Raw genomic sequence first — 20396 nt, 5'->3', positions numbered from 1 at the left:
TTTCTTCTATCTTTTTCAGTCCCAGAGTTAAACGCGTGCGACACGCTTTGCTAACGGACGACAGTATGAGCCATTGAAGGCTTCCGCCTTAAAATAAAGTTACTCCTTTTGAGCAACGAATTGCACACACGTTGGGTGCGCTCGGTGGCGCTGTGGCTATCGGGGCATGCAGCAATATCGGGGCACCTTGTTGTTGTTGTTTACCGCAGTAAACATGGCTCAATGAGCCGACATCTTTTCGTCGTTGTTGTTTCTCCTTTTCTTTATTGCTACAAGCGTCGCTGTATAGCCCCGCGATGACCGCCTCTGCAATAAATAACTCGTAATCACGAAGCTGTGTATATTGTGTAACTATGCGCGTTTGATGTTTGTTTGTACACTTGTGCAGATAACCGCAATGCGGCGAAGTTTGTCGCTTCAATTTTTTTTTTTCCAGTATAGTGTTACTGTTTACCAAGTGCCTTACAGACTGCTGTTCAATATCGATAATGTGTTTACGGTGAATACAGTGATTATCACAACTGTATAGTATACTATATTGTACCTTTAGCTTACAATAACTGCGACCTGCGATTGTACCTACTTTTAGGTTATAGGCGTCCCGTTCTGTCCCCGTAGGAACGTAACTCGTGTCCTAAACCGGGTGTTCAGTTGTACGTTGCAATTACAAGAGTGATGTAAGTGTGTGCTTGTGTCCCCATGTGCAATGTTTCTGTAGTGTTGTGTCTATGTGTTTATATGGTTACTGCTTCAACATGTGAGAGTGAAAATAAAAAAAAAAATAAAGATTGACTTGTTGCTATAACTAAGACTGTCGTTGCTCTCCTGGCGCTAACCTTTGCTTTTTTCTTTCCGTTTTTTTTTCTGTAAACTTGCACACTGCTCGAATGGAGCGCGACGCTACGGCATCCTTGCCTTTCTTGCAGGCCGCTGCTGTTCTAACCTGGATCTACAATTATTCTAATTATAGTGTGTAAGGTACTATCGTGGGCAAAAGTAAGAGACCCTCTTCCATCAAGTTCCGACCGGTGCCGCTCTGCCTAGGTCGAGAAGTGCCCACTGCGCCGGTCTCGACACCGGAAGTGTTGTGTATGGTGGCGCTCTCACGCAGAGTGGCACAGGTCGGAACTTGAAGGGGGTCTCTCACTTTGCCCGCGGTACGAGACATTTCGTCTCTCTTTTCTGGCGTTTTTGCGCTCTGCTTTCGTTAAAGCGTATCATCTTACCGCGTTAAAGCACACAGAGATTAATGAGCGCAAAATTTTTGGCAATACAGTTGAACCTCGTTACAACGAAACTGACGGGGTGCGCGAAAAATTTCTTTGTGGCGAAAACAGCCCCAAAACACTGTCAGGTTGGACAACATAGTCCCAAACATCATTGACTTCCAATGAAGTCGGTCAGCTTCTTCTGCTTCTTTTTTGTTTTTGCCACTAGTGCCATGGCGCGACTTTCGCACCCGGTGAGGAGTTGCATCGGCACGTCGTCATCGTGAACGCCAATAAATCTGCGAAGCACGTCAAATGCTTCCATCACCTTTAGTGCAGGTGGTGGTGCTAAATACTCTGCGTCATTGTCGTCATCCGATGATGCGTCGCTATGGCGAAAGCCCTCGATTATGGCTTACAATAGAATAAATCTTTATTTTCCAGAAAACAACTGGATGGTCTCTTGGGCTAAAAGCTACACAAAAGTTTGACGAGGCCCAGGAGACCATTACAAGGCAGCAGCGTAATGAATAGATTGGAAAGTACATAAGTAGACAGTAATAAGGAAATAATAAAACAGTTACTGTGACAAGTAATAATGACAGTCACAGAAAGCAGCCAGTAATCAATTGAAACCAAAATAAAACAAATGAAAAGCACATAAGCGGAAACAACAAACAAAATTTAATGGATCACAACTGCACGATATAGGAATGTAATTGTTTTTTGTTCAAGCCCTCTGTGTGTCCATATTTGTTTAGTATTCTAGGGAGGTTATGGGTAAGTGACTGATATTTATACATCACTCAGCTTCTCGTGAGCTAGCACTTCACTGTCAACAGCGATGTAATCGTTGATGTCAACATAGGCCGGCACATCTCCGGAGTCTTGAAGGGCTGCCCATGCCGCATTGGCCTCTGTGGAGGGTTGTGCCATTGTACTGCAGCCTTCCTCGTCCGACGTCGAGTTCGCTGCCAGTTGAGCATCCGAGTGAAGAGGCCCACTAGCCGCACAGCACTTTACCGAACGATTTCATGTCTGGCCTTAAAACGGATCAGCTACCCTGAGCTGGCTTTGAAATCATTGATGCTCAGCGTACAGGCTTAGCTAAGCTTCTTTTATTGTTGTTGTTGTTGTTGTCGCCTTGGTGGCATGGCACATACCCACGACAGGGGATAGGCCAGGGTTCAGTGGGGAGAGCCAGAAGAAGGTAAACTGGAGCCAAGCTAACGGTTTAACTTTGATTTACAAGCTAATGATGCAACTTTGGGTAAAAATTCAGAGGAATTAAACCTGGAATGATAAATTAAAAGAAAAATAAAAAAAATAAAAATTAATTGGAAAAAATAAATGGGCGAAAAGATTTGGCAACGTGATACAAGAAAAATTGCTGAGAGATTTTTCAATGCGGAAATTTTGGATACCATTAGCAAGGTAATCTGCCGGTAGCAATTATGTAATTGTGGAGGCAATCGCAAACTTGATGCAATGCGGAACCTCTGGCGCTAGCACCGAAGGAGAGAAGAAGCGGAACCGACAAAGTGAGTCCCATTTGAGAAATTGGAATCTCTAGATACGTTCTTCTCTGGTGTGCAAACCTCCGGCAGTAGAGTAGGAAATGCTCCAATGTTTCCACGTCTCCTGCTGCAGCATGTTTCCGCTGATCCGCATCTTCTTTGCGCGCACGTCCAGGAACCACGTGTAGAGAGCCTTCTTTTTCAAGGTCCTCGCGAGCCACTTGCGTCAGATCTTTCCGCTTCGCGGATGTCCCCGAAGAAAGACATTGGGCTATCGCGTCTTCCGACTTCAGGATCGTAGACAGCGTGTTCTGCGAGATGCCCAAGTCCGCTGCAACATCTCCCTTTTTCCTGCCGCTGGATGCCACGCTGATAATTCGTGCCTTGTCTTCAAGAGAAAAGAACTTCCGCTTCCTAGACAGTCGCCATGCTCGTGTCGACTGCAGCGCACAAGCACGAGTGAAAAAAACTAAGGCAAACGCGCTGCTGCTGTTGCCAGACGGCGTCTGCGTCCTTCGGCGACTGATTGGTTGCGGCTCTGGCTTGGAAGAAAACGGTTGAAAGAAAAAACTGGTAATGGCGCAAGAAGCGGGGACACAGAAGGCACACAAAAGACAGGACTGACGCCAGTGTCTTTTGTGTCCCAGTTTCTTGCGCCATTACCAGTTTTAGAGCGCAGCTCTTTGGCGTCCGTTCCTGGGTTTCGCGTCGTCGTCGGCCTCGTAACCAGCTCCGCCCCCAATGTCACGCTTTTCAATTGGTCGAAATGCTCGTGACGTCACAGTGCGCGAATTTCAAATGGGGCCAATTGTACTTTGGCTAGTAACCATGCAACCAATCAAAGGGATCGTATAGTGATGCTGCAACTAAGTTGGACTGAGTTTAGTTAATTGCTTAATTAATCAATTAGCCTAATTAATATAGAGGAGAATGAAGAGGTCAGAAGAAAAGAAAAGAAAAGAAAGACGCGCGCCGCAGTGACAACAGCGTCCGCGGAAGGAGACGCTGCTGAAAAAAACATAAGTACGAAGCCGCGTTCCCTCCACCACCACGCACTTCCCCACTCAGTAAGACGTTGCTCGTTTCATATACGTTGTGTCGAACATCCTAGACAGTTCCAACAATTGACAGGTTAATGACAGAACACGATGGATAAAAATGCAAGAATATAAATATGAAATAGCCTAATTAACCTTTCTAGTTAGACCGCATAAATCAATAAAACCGAGAACGAAATTGGTCGAGTTGGGGAATCGAACCAGGGTCTCCGGAGTGCGATACGAGCACGCTAGCCTCCGTAATGCCAGCTGAATGGTTTGGAATGAACAAAGGCGCGTCTAGCTAATACGGCGTCTTCGTTCACTCCCATCTTCCCCCTTTCCCTTACGGCGAGGTGCAGGTGTCCACCCAGATATGCGAGAGAGATACATTTCCTTTCCTCAAAAAATAAATTCACCGTCCAGCAAGGCGTACAGCCGAATTGGCGATGGCGTTCTGTGGACTCCCTGGCAGCGTTGCAAGACGCTGTCGCGTTCCACTCTTACAGGCGAAGCTTAACATGTTAACCACACATCAGTAACACACGCAGACAGCCAATGGACGCGTCATTCACTGGCAGCACTTGATTCATCATTCACAACCACATTCTTAACGTACGCTCCCTTGCCGCACATGCCAAGGACGTACACCACGATCACATTCTGCGCCATTCCTCTGTACTTTGCTTTGCTGAAACCTGGATGGATCCCGAAGAGCCTCTCGAAATCATAGATTTCCTATACTGCTGTGGTGCTCGCAGAGACCACAACAGAGCGGCGGGAGTCGCTATCTACTTGCGCACAGGTCTCTCTGCAATACCAGTCGAAATGTTTGGCACGTCACATGAAGTTGGCGAACTGTGCGCCGCAAAGTTGCCCAACGGCTTGCTGGTAGTAGCTGCCTACTTCGCCCCTACCGCACTCACGAAAGACGTCGTGCACTTCCTGCAACTCGCATTAACCGTCCATCGATCCACACCGATGTTAGTAGTGGGGGACTTTAATGTTGACATAAAGACAAACAGCAATTTCCTAACACTTATGCGGGAGAACATCCCGTTCCTCTCGCTCGTAACGCGTCCCACGGCTGTGACAACCTCGCGAGGCACTTGTATAGATCTCGTCTTTGAGAATCAAGCATTGGTGTACCAAGTCGAACATATATCAGTCTATTTCTCCGACCACAAAGCTTCCTTCATGACTGTCAAGAACTGTTAGTGGAGTCTTTGTTAAAGGAATACGTGTGAAAAATAAAAAAAAATTCTGTGATAGCGCATACATGTGTTGCTCGATTTCTTTGCCTCAATCTATCGAAAAGGTGAAACAGCTTATTTGCTGCGCTCAAATTTCGCATTAGGAAGTAACGTAATCGTCGGTAATTTTTTTTCTTTCAACATGAACCAACTCGCCCAAACTAGAGTTTTACTTGCAGAAAACGGGACCTTGCACCCGCGCCTCGTCGCAAGGCAGCCAGCCCGACTGTCATCGCCACCAAGCAATGGCGGTCTTCATGTGCTTTTGTATGAGTGGGTCAATTGGTTACAGCGAAAGTTTAGTGAAACAAAGCTGCGTGGACCTACGGAAGTACACAGATTGGCGGCGATATGCTTGTTTTATTGCAAGATAGATTTTTAAACCCAGCTTCGCATAGCAAAAATTTCGTTGAGGCGGAAACGCGCCCCAAAAATGGTTCGTTGTAATGAGAAATTTGGGCCATTACTTTCTATGGCGAGCTGACGGGGAACTGGAAATATTTCGTTGAAGCGACGTTGTAGCGGTGTTCGACTATTCCTAATCGAAACCTCAAGCAGACACACAACAGTGTTCTTAGAAAAGACTAAAGCATATTACCAGTAACCAAAGCAATTATGGTGAACAGACTTCGTGTTGCTTTGGTATGTATGCCACAGTACTGTAGGTATGCTAAGGCAAGACTCGATATATGATAAGGTGTGCCGTCAAGGCATGCGAGGCTTATAACGTATGTAAGGTGCTCGTGGATTACGAGAGACGCTGCGGTGGAGGGCTCCGAATTAATTTCGACCGCCTGCGGTTCTTTAACCTGCGCTGGCGTCGCACAGCATTCCGCCCCTGCTGGAGTGCTGCCGGGCCCCGCCGCGGTGGCTCAGTGGTTACGGCGCTCGGCTGCTGACCCGAAAGACGTGGGTTCGATCCCGGTCGCGGCGGCCGAATTTCGATGGAGGCGAAATTCTAGAGGCCCGTGTACTGTGCGATGTCAGTGCACGTTAAGGAACCCCAGGTGGTCGAAATTTCCGGAGCCCTTCACTACGGCGTTCCTCATAGCCTCGGCCGGGATTAAATGCTATGACCTTTAGTTTATCAGGTGAATGCCAGCCACTACACCATCATGGCGTATCTTCTCCTTCGTTAATAGTTAGACTAATTCCCTACGTGAGCGTAGAATCATATTTATTCTGTATGTAATTTTTTTTCCAAGTCTCTGGACGTGGCGGGCAGTGCGCATATTAATTAAAAAATTGGGTTGGTCGGCGCATTTACATTTGGGGTAAATTTAAAAGCGACAGGAACGGCACGCATGCCACACTGTTCCGCCGCGGTGGCTCAGTGGTTATGGCGCTCGTATACTGAGCCGGAGTACCCGGGTTCAAACCAGACCGTGGCGGTGGTGATCTCTTTTATTACTCCCAAAAACAGGGGACCAATCCAAGGACCGGTTGCGCTGGCTTAGAGGAGGTCGGCGGGGATCCCTTGGGATGTCGCGGCCTCCACCGCGCGCTGGATAAGCCGGCGTTGGTCTGCCGGCTCGGAAGTACGCAGGAGAGACACCCAGTCTCTGGGGTGTTTGAGTTGTTTGTGTTGTGATGTGTACAAGTTCACACAATGTGTATGAGAGTCGCTGGAGCTGAGCAGTTTTCCAAACCCCTCTTATACAGCAGGATCTTTCAGCTACACGAACCATCCTAAGCCTAGATGTCAGCAAGGCTTTCGACAACGTGTCACATGCTTCCATCCTGGCAAACCTCTCACAAATGAATGTAGGCACTCGCACTTACAACTACATCGCCGACTTTCTTCATAACCGTACAGCAGAACTTCACATTGCAGACCTCCACAGCGAGAAGATCACACTAGGCACCCGAGGAACACCGCAAGGAGCAGTCCTATCTCCGTTCCTTTTCAACACTACAATGAGAGGCCTCCCTCCGCTCCTGGAAAAGATACCTCACATTAAACACTCAATATATGCCGACGACATTACCCTGTGGACCAACTCTGGCTCTGACGGGGAAATCCAAAACTCCCTCCAAACAGCAATCGATAAAGTACACTCCTTTGTACAGGCGAACGGGCTCACATGCTCCTCCACGAAGTCCGAATTACTAGTCATCAGGGACAGACGAGCTCGCCTGCCCGTCCCCGACCCGCAAGAACCTATTGTGCTTCAAGTCGACACACATCCCATACCTCCGGTCCGCACTATCCGCGTTCTGGGTATGTTAATACAGAACAACACGCAAAACTCGGAGGCCATTCAGCGCCTCCGCACCACAGCCAATCAGATCAACGGCCTTATTCTCCGCATCAGCACCCGCCGCAGAGGTATGAAGGAGGATGACCTCTGTCGGCTCACGCAAGCTTTCCTCATTAGCAGGATAGTCTACTCCTACCCCTACTATCACCTCCGCCGGAAGGACGAGGAAGCTGTGAACAGCATTATACGTTCAGCGTACAAAGCGGCACTGGGGCTACCTCAGTACGCCAGCACACAGCACCTCCTCCAACTCGGCATCTACAACACGCTCACAGAACTCATAGAAGCACACAAGACCGCCCAAATCCACCGCCTCTCCCGCACTAAACACGGGCGGCTCATACTTGACCGTCTCAACATCAACCCCATAGGCGACGTCCACCCCACGACGCCCATTCCGATAGGGGTCTATAGCCGCCTAGTTATAAAACCAATCCCCAAAAACATGCTACCTGGCCGCCATGATACGCGCCGTCAGCTGAAAGCCCAAGCACTAGATGCCACATACCTTGCCGACGAACACGCAATATACGTAGATGCTGCACGGCAAAGTGCAAACACATACGTGGCTTGTGCAGCCACGCCACAGTCTACTCTCGTCACCGCCGCCACAGTAGTAGCTCACTCTCCGACAGCGGCAGAAGAAACCGCCATCGCGCTGGCCATCGCTGACCCACGTACGCGCACAGTCCTCAGCGACTCCAAAAGATCAATACAAAATTACTCGGCAGGTTTTATCTGCCACCCCGCTGCACGCATCCTTCGCGGCTGCACTCCCGACCATAAGATCAACCTGGTCTGGGTACCCGCCCACGCGGGAAACTCTGGAAACGAAGGGGTCGACCGACTAGCCCGAGGACTAACCAACCGGGCGGCCGGCCCCACGGACCCAGACGCTCTTGCCGAGGCTCCCCAGACCTTTGCCGAAATTACCAACCTCTACAGAGAGATGAGACGCCAGTTCCCGCCTCCACACCCCGACTTGAATAGAGCGCAAGCCACCTTGCTCCGCAGGTTGCAGACACACTCTATCCTTAGCCATTCTAGACTTTCACTCATCACAGACTGGGAATACGACCCCGTCTGCCAAAATTGTTACCAGGGAGAAATCGCCACCCAGGCTCACATCATCTGGGGTTGCGCGGGAAATCCGCCCCCTCGAACCTTACTGCCAGCTCCCTCCGAAGACGGATGGAACGAACTCCTCAAAAGGCCAGACAAGAGCATCCAACTGGCACTCATTTCGTGGGCCCAGGAAGTCGCCCCCACCTGGGGGCCACACCAAGCCCACCTGCCCTAAATCCCGCCAATCTATGGCAATAAAGTTGTTTCTCTCTCTTCCGCAACAGATAGACCCCATGTGCAAACACTGCTCAACTCCGACCGCGGCAGCCGTGTTTCGGTGGAGGCGGAACGCAAAAGGCGCCTGTGTGCTGCGCGATGTCAGAGCGCGTTAAAGATCCCCAGGTGGTCGAAATTATTCCGGAGCCTTCCTCAACGACACCTATTTCTCTCTTTCTTCGTTCACTCCCACCTTCCCCCTTTTCCTTAAGGCGCGGTTCAGGTGTCCACCGAGATATGTGAGACAGCTACTGCGCCATTTCTTTTCCTCAAAAACAATTTTAAATTTTCACGCTGTTCACTACGCAGTTGGCTCTATAGAGTGCAGCTGGAGTACTGGCACAGCAGCTGTCGCCCGAGTTTCACGAAGCCATGGTATGCGAATCATTTCGTTACGAGTGGTCATCTGATCAGCGGCGGCGTTTCGTTTATGGGGTCACCCGCGAGCAGCCGGCCGTGAAGGCGCGCTTCCGTGCCAGCTATGCGCGGGCGTTCTCGTGTCCCCAACCCGTGGCGCAAAGTCACAGCCACGGCGGGTTCGGACGAAGTAGGCAACGAACAGAGTACGCTAGGAAACCGTTTATTTACCTAGCGCAAGGCAAAGCACACTGCGGAAGAATGTTCTATCCGATAATAGATGGTTCAGCAGCTTACCAGGTCGTCGTCGACCGGCGTTGAATAATCCGGGAGGACGCGGGCAGGACGGGGTCGGCAGGGCAGAGCGGCAGTAGCACCGCGGCGAGAAGAGAGGGCGAGTCCCTCGTTCCCGCGCGAACTTCGCCTTTTAACCCCTACGACATTACCTCCCTCTTGAGCAACTTGTTGCAATCAAGAGGGGTCGTTCACCCGTCCCTAAGACGCCAGAGCGTAGGCGTGACGTCACGTCCGAGCTGAGGGTGAGGAGAGTTGCCGGGTGCCCTCCTCTCCCCATTCCCTGCGGCGGGCGCTCTCGTCTCGTGACTCGGCGCGGGGTGGCGAGGGATATCTGTATATCCCACATCCTCCCCTCCTTAAGAAGCCTCCCGGACAGAGAAGCAGGCGCCACGTTACTTAATCTTCTCCGTCATCCAGGGATCGAAGTTCTTCGGCTCCCGCTGGTACACTTGTTGATGTCCGCGCCACGCCCGCACCGATCAGCTGGTCCGAAGGCTTCACCACCCGCGAGATGATGACGTTGAAAGGCAACTTGCTGCCGGTTGCAAGTCTTCCGAGCGCGCGCGGCTGCGCCGCTCCGGTGAAGGTGGTTGACCGCCTCCGTGGCACCGGCTTGGATTGCTTGGAGGCCAGGTTCGTGGCCGCGCCACCCTCAGAGACTGGGTCAGGTGGCTTCAGAGGCGAGGGCCGCGGCGCTTCCAACGTAGATGCCGGGCGGTTGGGCTGCCCTGGCATGCCCGGTTAGCTGGCGAGGGCCCAGGGTTGAGGTGGTAAAGGGGGCCGCGGCTGCTCTTTCTTCGTTTGGACAGCTTGCTCCTGAGTGGGCTGGTGCGGCGGCGTACAGGCGGTTAGCTCCGGTGCGGTGTGGCAGGTGGCAGGGACGCCTGGCTGCAGCAGGGAGGCGGCTTCAGGTCGCGGGCTGGGCGTAGCGGCGGGCCATGGGCGCGGCGCGTTGCCGAAGCTGGATGGTGGCTTCTAGTTGGTAGACGTGAACGATGTCGTTCTGATGCGCCCTGCTTCTTTTCCATCTGCGCTGAAAAAGGTCAACGCAGATGTAACCAACTCCCGCAGCGCGTGCTACGTAGCTGTTCGGCCCTCACGAGAGTCATGAGGGTTAACGCAAGTAAGTCTTACGTAACATTGATCGGCATGAGCGGCCCGTACGTCCATGCATTTGACGAGACTGCGTGTCGGCCTGCGCCCTCGCTCTAGTCCGCGCAGGCAGATTTTATTTCTGCCTACGGCGCAAGTTATAGCGGGACGCGGAGTTCGCCGGCTGATCGCAGCGCTCGTTCTCCGACTGCGGCGCGGGTCGGGCTGTGTCCTGAACCCACTCATCTCGCTGCACGTAACGTTTCAGGTCGCATACGTGCACCGGTCCGCCTGTCGGTTTCGACCGCAAGTCCTCGAGCCTGTAAACGAGCGAGGAAAGCTTCTCTCGCACGCGAAACGGCCCGATCCATTTCGGCGCCAACGAGGCCGCGAACTGTCTGCTAGCATCGCTGAGAACGTGTTGGCGCCGAAGCACCAGATCGCCCACTTCGTAGCGAACATCCCGGTGCGAGCGGTCGTACTGTGCTTTCTGCTGCGCCCTAGCAGTGCTCAGGTTTCGGCGAGCCTTGTGTAAGGCCTCCGTCATCTTAGCGCGCAGCTGCGTCGCGTATTCAGCTCGTGCTGACGAAGCGACTGGCGTCTTCCTGCTGTCCGTTAGAACCCGGTCCATCGGATTTAGCAGCTCTCTACCCAGATTGAGAGAAGACGGCGCATACCCAGTCGAGCGGTTAACGGTCGAACGCAAAGCGAACGCGATCTCAGGCAGATAGGAGTCCCAATCTTTGTGCCTCTCAGAGTACGCGACAAGCATGTGCTTGATGTTGCGGTTGACTCGTTCCGTGGGGTTCGACTGAGCATGATAGGTGGTCGTTTTCTTGTGCTTAATGCCGAGTGCAGCGCACGAATCTACGAACACCTTCGCAGTGAAGTAGGACGCGTTGTCCGTTATCAGCTGCTCTGGGAAACCGAACCTGGTGAATACGTCCATCAGCTTCTCCATGATCACTCGTGCCGTCAGCTTTCTCAGGGGGAAAAGTTCAACCCACTTGCTGAAGTGATCCGTGACCACCAGCAGGAACTTGTTCCTACTCGGTGTCGTGGGATACGGTCCCATGATGTCACACGCCGCGATTTGCCAGGGAGTCTGGCTGTTAATCGGCTGCATGAGGCCGGGCGGTCGTCCACCCCGGGGCTTCACACTTTGGCACACATGACATGAGCGGGCGTAGCGTGTTACGTCCCTTTTCATGCCAAGCCAGGTAGCAAAGCGACACAACTTAATGTAAGTCTTGGGGCCGCTTGCATGCCCAGCGATGCACGAGTCATGAAAGTAGCGTAACAGTGCCGCTCTCAACACCCGCGGTATCACCACCTTGAACGCCTCACTTGTGTCGTTCTCGGATGGGATATACCTCAGCAGGACGCCGTCGGAATCCAGCAGATAGGAATCCAGCGCGCTCACAGCACTACCAGCTGTTTCCAAGCGCTCCGCACCGACAGCAAAACCAGCTGTCACCGTGTGCGCGGCGGCCCGGCCGCCCGGCTCCCTGAGCCCGTCGAACACTTTTCGACAAAATGAATCCATCTGCTGAGCTTCGAGCAACTCCTTTCTGCTAAACACGATCCCCACGGAACTCGCGTAGTCCACGTGGTTCACGCTCTCGCCTGGGGTCAACGGTCGGTCCGTGTCCCTTACATCGGCTACGGCTGGCGACAGTCCCGCACTCTCTCCCTCTGTCGGGTGGTCGGTCGCGTGACCTTCCTCGCCCTGGACAGGCGCTCGCGAGAGTGCGTCAGCCACGGCGTTGTTCTTCCCTCTGCGGTAGCGCACGGTAAAGTCGTAGCGCTGCAGCAACAGGGCCCAACGCGCCAGGCGGCCGCTCGGCTCGCTGAGGCGTCTCAGCCAGGTGAGCGCCATGTGATCCGTCTCGATCACAAATGCCACCCCGTCGACGTAGTAGTCGAACTTCCGCAGAGCAAAAACTATCGCGAGACATTCCTTCTCAGTCACCGAATAGTTTCTCTCTGCCGGCGTCAGTGAACGGCTCGCGAACGCTACCGGTCGGAGGACGCCTTCGTGCTCCTGAAGCAACACTGCTCCTAAGCCCAGGTCGCTTGCGTCGGTTTGAATCACAAACTCCCTGTTTAGGTCGGGTAGCTGCAACTCAGCCGTGTCCGCGAGCACCTTAACGAGGTTGCGCAGTGCAGCCTCTTGCTCGGGACCCCAACTCCAGCGCTCTCCCTTCTTCAAAAGCTTTGTCAAAGGTGCCTGCAGCGCTGCGCAATCTGGGATGAACTGGCGATAAAAGTTCGCCATTCCCAGGAAGCGTCTGAGACCAGCTAGATCTGACGGCGACGGAAACTTAAGCAAAGCCTCGAGTTTATCCTCGCACGGCAGAATGCGGCCTTTGTCGATCGTGAACCCCAACAGTGTTATTCGGGTCGCGGCGATCTGCGCCTTCTTCGGGTTCAAAGTGATTCCCGCGGACCTCAGCCTCTCTAGGATGTCCCTCAAGTGGCGCAGGTGTTCCTCGAACGTTTTCGAGTACACCACGATGTCGTCTAGGTATGCGAGCGCGTGGTGCCACTTCGCATCTCCCAGAACACGGTCCATTAGGCGCTGATAAGTAGCGGGTGCTCCTACCAAGCCAAAAGACATTCTCTTGAATTGGAAAAGACCTCTGTGACAAGTGAAAGCAGTCTTCTCCTTATCACGCTCATCCATTTCAACCTGAAAGTATCCGCGGCTAGCATCGAGCGTAGTAAAGTACTTCGCCCCACCTAGGTTGGACACTAGGGAAGAAATGGTTGGTAGAGGGTACGCATCCTTTCTCGTAACCTCATTCAGTCTGCGGTAGTCCACGCAAAGCCGATATGTATCGTCTTTCTTTGGAACTAAGACTACCGGGAAGCCCCAAGGGCTGTTAGACCTCTCAACAACGCCAGTATCGATAAGTTCGTCTAAGGCGCCGTCCAGTGCTTTTCTCTTAGCCAAGCTGATTGGTCTAGGATTGCACTTCCAAGGCAGTGCATCACCCGTGTCTATTCTGTGCCTTACTAGTGTAGTCAGGCCAGGCCGGTCCGTGAATGTCGCGTTGAATTCGTAGAGGAGAGATGACAAACGTGCCTTCTCCCTTTCCGATACGCTGTTCACCTCCGACAACAAAGGGTGCATTGCCCTCACTGGCACGGTAGAACAGCTTTCTACCGCGACAACATTCTCTGTGGGCCCTCTCTCAGCGGCGACTGTCCGCTCGCATGCTTGTTTCCGGGCCGGCGGGGGTGATTTTCCACGGTCACTCCCCGCTAGCTCCGCGTTCGGAGCCGTAATTGACTGCGAGGCCGCGGGCGCTTTTGCAAAAAGCTTCAAGGCGCCGGTGGTGCGCTCTCGATAGCCTCCGCTGGCTATGTCTATCACAATGCCTGTCTTGGCTAGGAAGTCTCGCCCAAGAATTACAGGAACGGATAAACAGGGAAGATGAACGAGGCGTTGTCGCCGCACGCGTCTTTCCCAGCGAACCACTATCCTAGCTGCACCGCTGGATTGCGCTGTGCCGCTCGCGAGGCGAAAAGTGGTATCGCACTCTCTCAACCGGATTTTGTTCTGGCGGAGATGGTTTAGCACTTCGTCACCGAACAAAGAAGCGCTTGCCCCTGTGTCGAGTAACGCGGTGAATTTCTTTCGAGCTATCGTTAACTCGATGAACGGCGCTGGCAAGTCAACAGAACTTCCTACGCGACATGCCAAAGGCGCTAATAAACCGGGGTTCTCTGTGTAAGCCGCGCGGGATCGAAGGTCGATCACCGGCGGCTGTAGCCGTTTCCCGACTGTGTTTGGTCACGGGCGGGGAGGCGGCCACAGTCGCGGGCGAAGTGGCCCGGTTGGTCACACCTGTAGCAGCGGTTGCTCGGGCTCCGACGGGCTAGGCGCTGGTCGCCACGTTCCGGTCGGTCGTTTCGATCTCGATCTCGCGGTGCGGACGGTGGGGGCCGCTCGTGCGGCCGCGTGTCGGCCTCGCGATCTCGGCTACAGGTGCTCCGCTCTGCGGCAGCGTGTGCTGTTCGCAGCGCGTAGCTGAATGGGTCCAAAGCGCGGTCGGACAATTCCCAACCCCTCGGGACACTCTCGTCAGCAAACTGTGCTGTCGCTTCAGCTCTAGACGGACTACGCGCTGAGCTGCCATTCCACGCGCAGCGAGGCTCAAGTGACTGCGATGCAGGTGGCGGCGGCCGATACGCTCGCGCAGAGAGGATGTCTCCCTGAATGCGCTTCGCCTCAGCTGCTAGCTCGTCCAGGTCTCTAAACCTGCCTCCTCTCAGGTAGGCCGCGAAAGTCGGGTGCGCTTGTCGTGTGACACGCTCAACTTTCTCCATGTTTGTGGCGCGAGGGTCAGCGAGGCGATACAGTTCGTCCATCGCTCGGACGTACTCTAACAAAGACTCGTCAGGGTGCTGGGTGCGGAGTTCCAGCTCCCTCCTCAAACGCCACTCGTAGTTTGCGGGAAGGAATTCGTCGCGGAAGCTTGCGCTAAACTCCTCCATTGTCCTCGCTCGGTTACCGGTTAGTCGGTACCAGCGGGCCGCTTGCTCCGTCAAAGAAACAGGCACAACACGCGCGAGCAGTTCGGCGTCTGCGATTCCTGTCGCTTGCTGATAACGCAGCAGACGGTCGAGGTACTCATTAGCCCCTGTTCTGTCGTGGTACCCCGTGTAGGTAGGTACGTCTATCCTAAGACGGGGTGCCTGGGCCGGGGCTTGCAAATTGTTTTGCAACATACCCGCTAAGCTCTGCATAACTTGCATCGCGTTCTGCAAGAGCACCTCGGATGACTGCGGACTAACGCCCCCGGAGTTGGGCGCAGCCGCTGATGGTGTCGAATGATGAGGCCTAAGTGCCCCATTGTTCGCACCACGGAGCGGCGGGGTGCCCGATGTGGTGCCCTCCGTACCAGGCCTAAGTCCTGCCGACGCGCCCGGGAATGCAACTCGGCTATTCCGCGTGGAACACTCAAGATTTACGCCTTCCAAAGGCAAGTCAAGTAGGGAGCCCTGGCTCTGTGCCGCTAGCTCTGACAGCATGAATAAAGACTGGAAGTCAGGCCTATCAGCTGCCATCCTTTGTTAGCGCGTCGACAGTCGTTCGCTCCAACAAAGTACACTGCTCAATGCCTAGTTCGCCCCACGTTCGGGTGCCAAGATATGGGGTCACCCGCGAGCAGCCGGCCGTGAAGGCGCGCTTCCGTGCCAGCTATGCGCGGGCGTTCTCGTGTCCCCAACCCGTGGCGCAAAGTCACAGCCACGGCGGGTTCGGACGAAGTAGGCAACGAACAGAGTACGCTAGGAAATCGTTTATTTACCTAGCGCAAGGCAAAGCACACTGCGGAAGAATGTTCTATCCGATAATAGATGGTTCAGCAGCTTACCAGGTCGTCGTCGACCGGCGTTGAATAATCCGGGAGGACGCGGGCAGGACGGGGTCGGCAGGGCAGAGCGGCAGTAGCACCGCGGCGAGAAGAGAGGGCGAGTCCCTCGTTCCCGCGCGAACTTCGCCTTTTAACCCCTACGACATTACCTCCCTCTTGAGCAACTTGTTGCAATCAAGAGGGGTCGTTCACCCGTCCCTAAGACGCCAGAGCGTAGGCGTGACGTCACGTCCGAGCTGAGGGTGAGGAGAGTTGCCGGGTGCCCTCCTCTCCCCATTCCCTGCGGCGGGCGCTCTCGTCTCGTGACTCGGCGCGGGGTGGCGAGGGATATCTGTATATCCCACACGTTTTGTCACGACACCGCTGCGGTCCCCGTCACGCCGGTATTGCGGCGTTCCTGTCTGGGCGCTGTCACCGAAGCGTGGACGTTGAGGGGGAGAGCCACATGACGTGATGCTCAACGGTCGTTCGGGCCTCGCACCGATTGGTGCAGTCAGCGTGAAACATGAGCTCGCCTGCTTGCTCAGCGACGAGCAGCGGAGGAAGGGAAAGGAAGGGAAAACTTTATTTACACTAATGGTTTTTCCTGCGGTTTGAGGGCATCTTCAGAGACGTCTTGGTTCTGCCCTCAGGAGCCTTCTCTGTCGAAGTCGTCCGCCTCTAATCAGTGGTCGGTTGCCCTCAGTCCAGGGCTCCGCTGGCCACTGCCGCCCGTTGAGCTCGCTGTACCAGACCTTGTTGGTCTTCACAGCGGTCGCTGGACAGCAGTCTCCCACTGCTCCGCACTCGGGTTTTGTATTTTGGGGACCACGTCTATGTTTTGGCAGGCCCATGTGATGTGGTATAGAGTAGGTTTTTCGTCGCACCAGGGACATTTGTCCGTGTATATCGTAGGGTGCATTTTGTTTAGTATATGCAGGTTTGGGAAAGAGCCTGTTTGTAATTGTCTGCAGGTGACAGCTTCCTCTCTGCTGAGAGATTTGTGCGGTGGGGGATATCGCATTCTTCTGCCTCTATAGTTTTGTAGTATGGCCGAGTATTCCCTGGGTGCTGGCGCGAGTTCCCCGGTCTCGTCGGATGCTCGGGAAGTAACGTATCCTCGAGCTATCCTGTCGGCCTCTAGCGGAGAACGCAGAAAAGCTGTTAATAGCGTGCAATATCCTGCACGAGGCTTGGACGGACCGAATGTCGCGCCCACTCGAGGCTCTGATGAGAGAGTCCTTGGCCTCATCCGAGGTTATAAATGCCGCTTCGGTAGCTCAGTGGTTATAGCACTCGGCTGCTGGCCCGAAAGATGCGGGTTCGATCCCGGCCGCGGCGGTCGAATTTCGATGGAGGTGAAATGCTAGACGCCCGTGTACTGTGCGATGTCAGTGCACGTTAAAGAACCCCAGGTGGTCGAAATTTCCGGAGCCCTCCACTACGGCGTCCCTCGCAGCCTCAGTCGCTTTGGGACGTTGAACCCCATAAACCAACATAAATGAACCATCATCAAAGGTTATGAAGGTCTTGAGCGCTGATGCGTGGGTCAGGGCTAAACGGGCGTAGAATAATCGCTGCGGGAAGGCAACGAACGTGAGGCAGGAGGTCCCGAGCCAGTCCTGTACTGTCACCTGCTTCGTGTCCTCGCCAGCACATGTCTGCCTTCTTCAATTTTAAACACTATACCATGTGTCTCTGAGAAGCCTGCCACTTTTTTCTTCTTTTTTTGCGGTAAAGAGAAGCGCTGAGCCGTCGTGGTGCATCAGTGGTTATGGTGCTCGGCCACTGACCCGCTAGACGCGGCTTGCGAAAGCAAAAGTGTGGAACAAGAGACCCATTTCTTTTGTTCCACGTTAGAGCATCCACCGGGCGTCTTGGTCGAGAACAAAGCCGGCAGAGTCTGAGGCATTGCACACGCGTCATACGGTCTCGAGGGCAGCTTGACTCACTTCGTGGAAACGCCGTGCGCGCTTGCATGTGTGAATCATTGCGTGCGGGTCGGCCGGTCAGAGCTGTCTGCGGGAGACGCGATTTGTCATCGCGTCCTTTTGGCGCTTTAGATCCTCCGCTCACTCCAGCGGACTTTGTCTAATTGGTGTCGAAAGTTCCCGGTCTAGCCTGCCTGCCCTGTGTGTCACAAGCCGCGCTCAGCGCATGTAAGTGCGTATCTTTCTTTCTTTTCTGTACTTTCAAAAGTCGCCGTGTTCTTTCTTTGTCCCGAGTTCGTGATGTATGCACAGCATTTCAATGTCGCAATCGTAGACCTACGTAGAGAATGCATATCGGTCCATGGGTCCACTGCTGACGCGCGCGACCCTATAGGAGTGGGCGGAGCGGCTTTTGAACTTTTGAGTGGGATTGTTCATATTTGCTGTGTCTTGTAAATTTATCTTTCTTCATAGGCCTTTGGGGCGTTGCGAAGCGGAGGGCATTTATTCTTTTTATCCGCTCTCCTGCTATAATGCTTGGTACCTCAGGGGGTATGCAAGCTATAAAGAAGCAGAGCAATTCCCGGCGGCAACAACAATGGCAAATCTGCTCACAACTATGTAAAAGGACAATATGTTCTCGCGAGGCAGAAAGTCGTGGCGTGGACAAATGAATAATTTACAAGAAAACTGAGTGGCGTCAGTTTCATGACAAATTTGACCTATACGTGAAATAAGCGCTTCGTTGTTTCACTTCACTTTAAGGAAGAACTCGTTCGAGATGTTGCATAAAGCGTTAGTAATGCGGAAACATTACACTCTAAGCAGAAAGGACTAAAAGGGGAGTAAAGTGTCCTCCAATGCACTCCCTTTTACGAAAAGGGGAGCGCTCGGGGACAACTTACTTTCGTTTTACTCCGAAATAGGTGTATTCGGGTTTAGAGTGCAGATGTCTCATCTACATGAAAATCCGGCGTCGCCCAAAAAGTGGCGTAACAAAACTCGCGATTGGTCGAAATGGTGTTACGTCATTAACGGCGGGAAAGTACGTAATGTTCACCAGTGCTATAGATGTTGCCCTCTGTTAGATGCTTTCGCGAAGGGAACTGTATACACGAAGAGAACAACAACGAAAAAGAGGCGAACATTAATGCGCAGTTAATCACCGTTTTTACATCTCGCTCTTCATGGTTATGCGGTCGCCGCGGCCGGTATTGAGCTCCTAACATATGGTGAACAACAGGACGCAGTAGCCACTGATCCACTGCGGCGTATCATGTATTCTGAGCAAGATTTCCTTAAACAGTACTATTCCGTCACAGAAACACTTTACCAAAAGAACTGATGGAAACGACGGGCTTTTTCCACGCGTGGAAAATATCATACATGGCGAGCGCAACCACGCAACAGGGATATTACGGCGTTGTTTTACCACCTGGCTGTTATATATGGTGTACCGCAGCTACAGCCCGACCATGAATCGCGCACACTGCGGATCCCAGCAGGCGCTTGGTAAAACAGAGACCTTGGCCCAATCGGCAAAAAAGGAGCGGGAGGATTCACGGAAGCGAGCTTGTTTTTGTGTTAAATGCACGTGCTACAGTATCGACGTCAGCGGACCGTCCTTGGCTTTCTGTTAATGAGCTAGACGACAACCTTTAGCCGTCGTGTACATATATAGCTTTTATGTTCATTCGTTTCAAGGGCTTCCCCTTTCCACTGATGCATATAATTGGCGAATCTCTGCGAAAAGTAAATGTTTTTCTGTTGCGAAGCATGTGTCCTGAATTGCCGTTCTTTTTTTTTTTTTTCTGGTGTAGCGAACGACTTTCAGCACGTGAATAGTGAATGAATCCCGCTGAAGCATAGACTTATTCGCACTATGAACGGGAAGGATAGGAAATGAGCAACTATGTTATCTTGGTCGCTTACTATTCGTCCAGGACCGTTGCAGTTAACATGTTATAAATGTTTAAGCGTCGGCAACGTTATGTAACCGAGAAGTGTGAATTCGCCAAGTGGATTTGCCTTGAATACAGCGAGGATGTTCGAATTTTTGAGAAATACGTCGTTACATCAGCACAGGTTTTTCTTCAAACAAGACAAAGAGAGCGGGCATTTCACCAAGAAAGGTGCTTGTTTTGTTCCCTACTAAGATCTCACCCGCGTAAAGAGGTATCGGAAACTTCATATTGCTGATTTATATTACGAGCGTGGATGACAGAAATAATACCTCAATATCTGCATCAATAAGAATGAAAAGCGCAACCACAGTTCGCTTTCATCGAGTGGCAGAAATGCAACTGGAAGTTTGTTGTAGGAAGTTCCGGCTTTTGTTTCTTTTTCACAGAAGAGGCGACTTCATTGAAAGCCTCACCTCTTTACGTCCTCCTCAGCTCTTTTGAGATCGCATTATGCATACACTCGTGCAGAGGTCAAAACGCTTGTTTGAAACGCCTGGGGTGGGTGCCCTGGACGTGTTCCGGGCAACACATGCGACATCTAGCGGTAAGACCTGCTTCGGAACGGGCTGAAATCGAGCACGCGCATCTACACTGTCGGGATGGTATCGTCTTCCGCTGCTGCTTCGACATCCACTTTCGCACTCCAGAGCGCACAGCTCGAGCATTCCATAGAACAATGTTCTGCCCTCTCTACAGGCCCCACAACCAGTGTTTTAAGGCGATTAAGCTCTCATACTCGCGTCCATGACTTTGTCCGTCCGTATGAAGTGAAAGT

General features: G+C 52.8%; 1 protein-coding gene across 1 annotated transcript in view; it reads left to right on the top strand.

Annotated features, from left to right (window-relative positions):
• Positions 1 to 17745: 17745 nt before the first annotated feature.
• Positions 17746 to 20396, top strand: part of Rabex-5 (Rabaptin-5-associated exchange factor for Rab5) — a 94035-nt gene continuing 91384 nt past the window's right edge. The window contains exon 1 of the mRNA XM_089573304.1: positions 17746 to 17889. The gene's annotated coding sequence lies outside the window, so the exon portion shown is untranslated. The remainder of the gene's footprint in view (positions 17890 to 20396) is intronic.

The sequence above is a fragment of the Amblyomma mixtum genome, chromosome 2 (assembly GCF_055824585.1).
Source record: "Amblyomma mixtum isolate Tamu chromosome 2, ASM5582458v1, whole genome shotgun sequence".
In the NCBI taxonomy this organism is placed as follows: Eukaryota; Metazoa; Arthropoda; class Arachnida; order Ixodida; family Ixodidae; genus Amblyomma; species Amblyomma mixtum.
The sequence above is the reverse complement of the archived record's forward strand: the minus strand, read 5'-3'. Positions and strand labels throughout refer to the sequence as shown.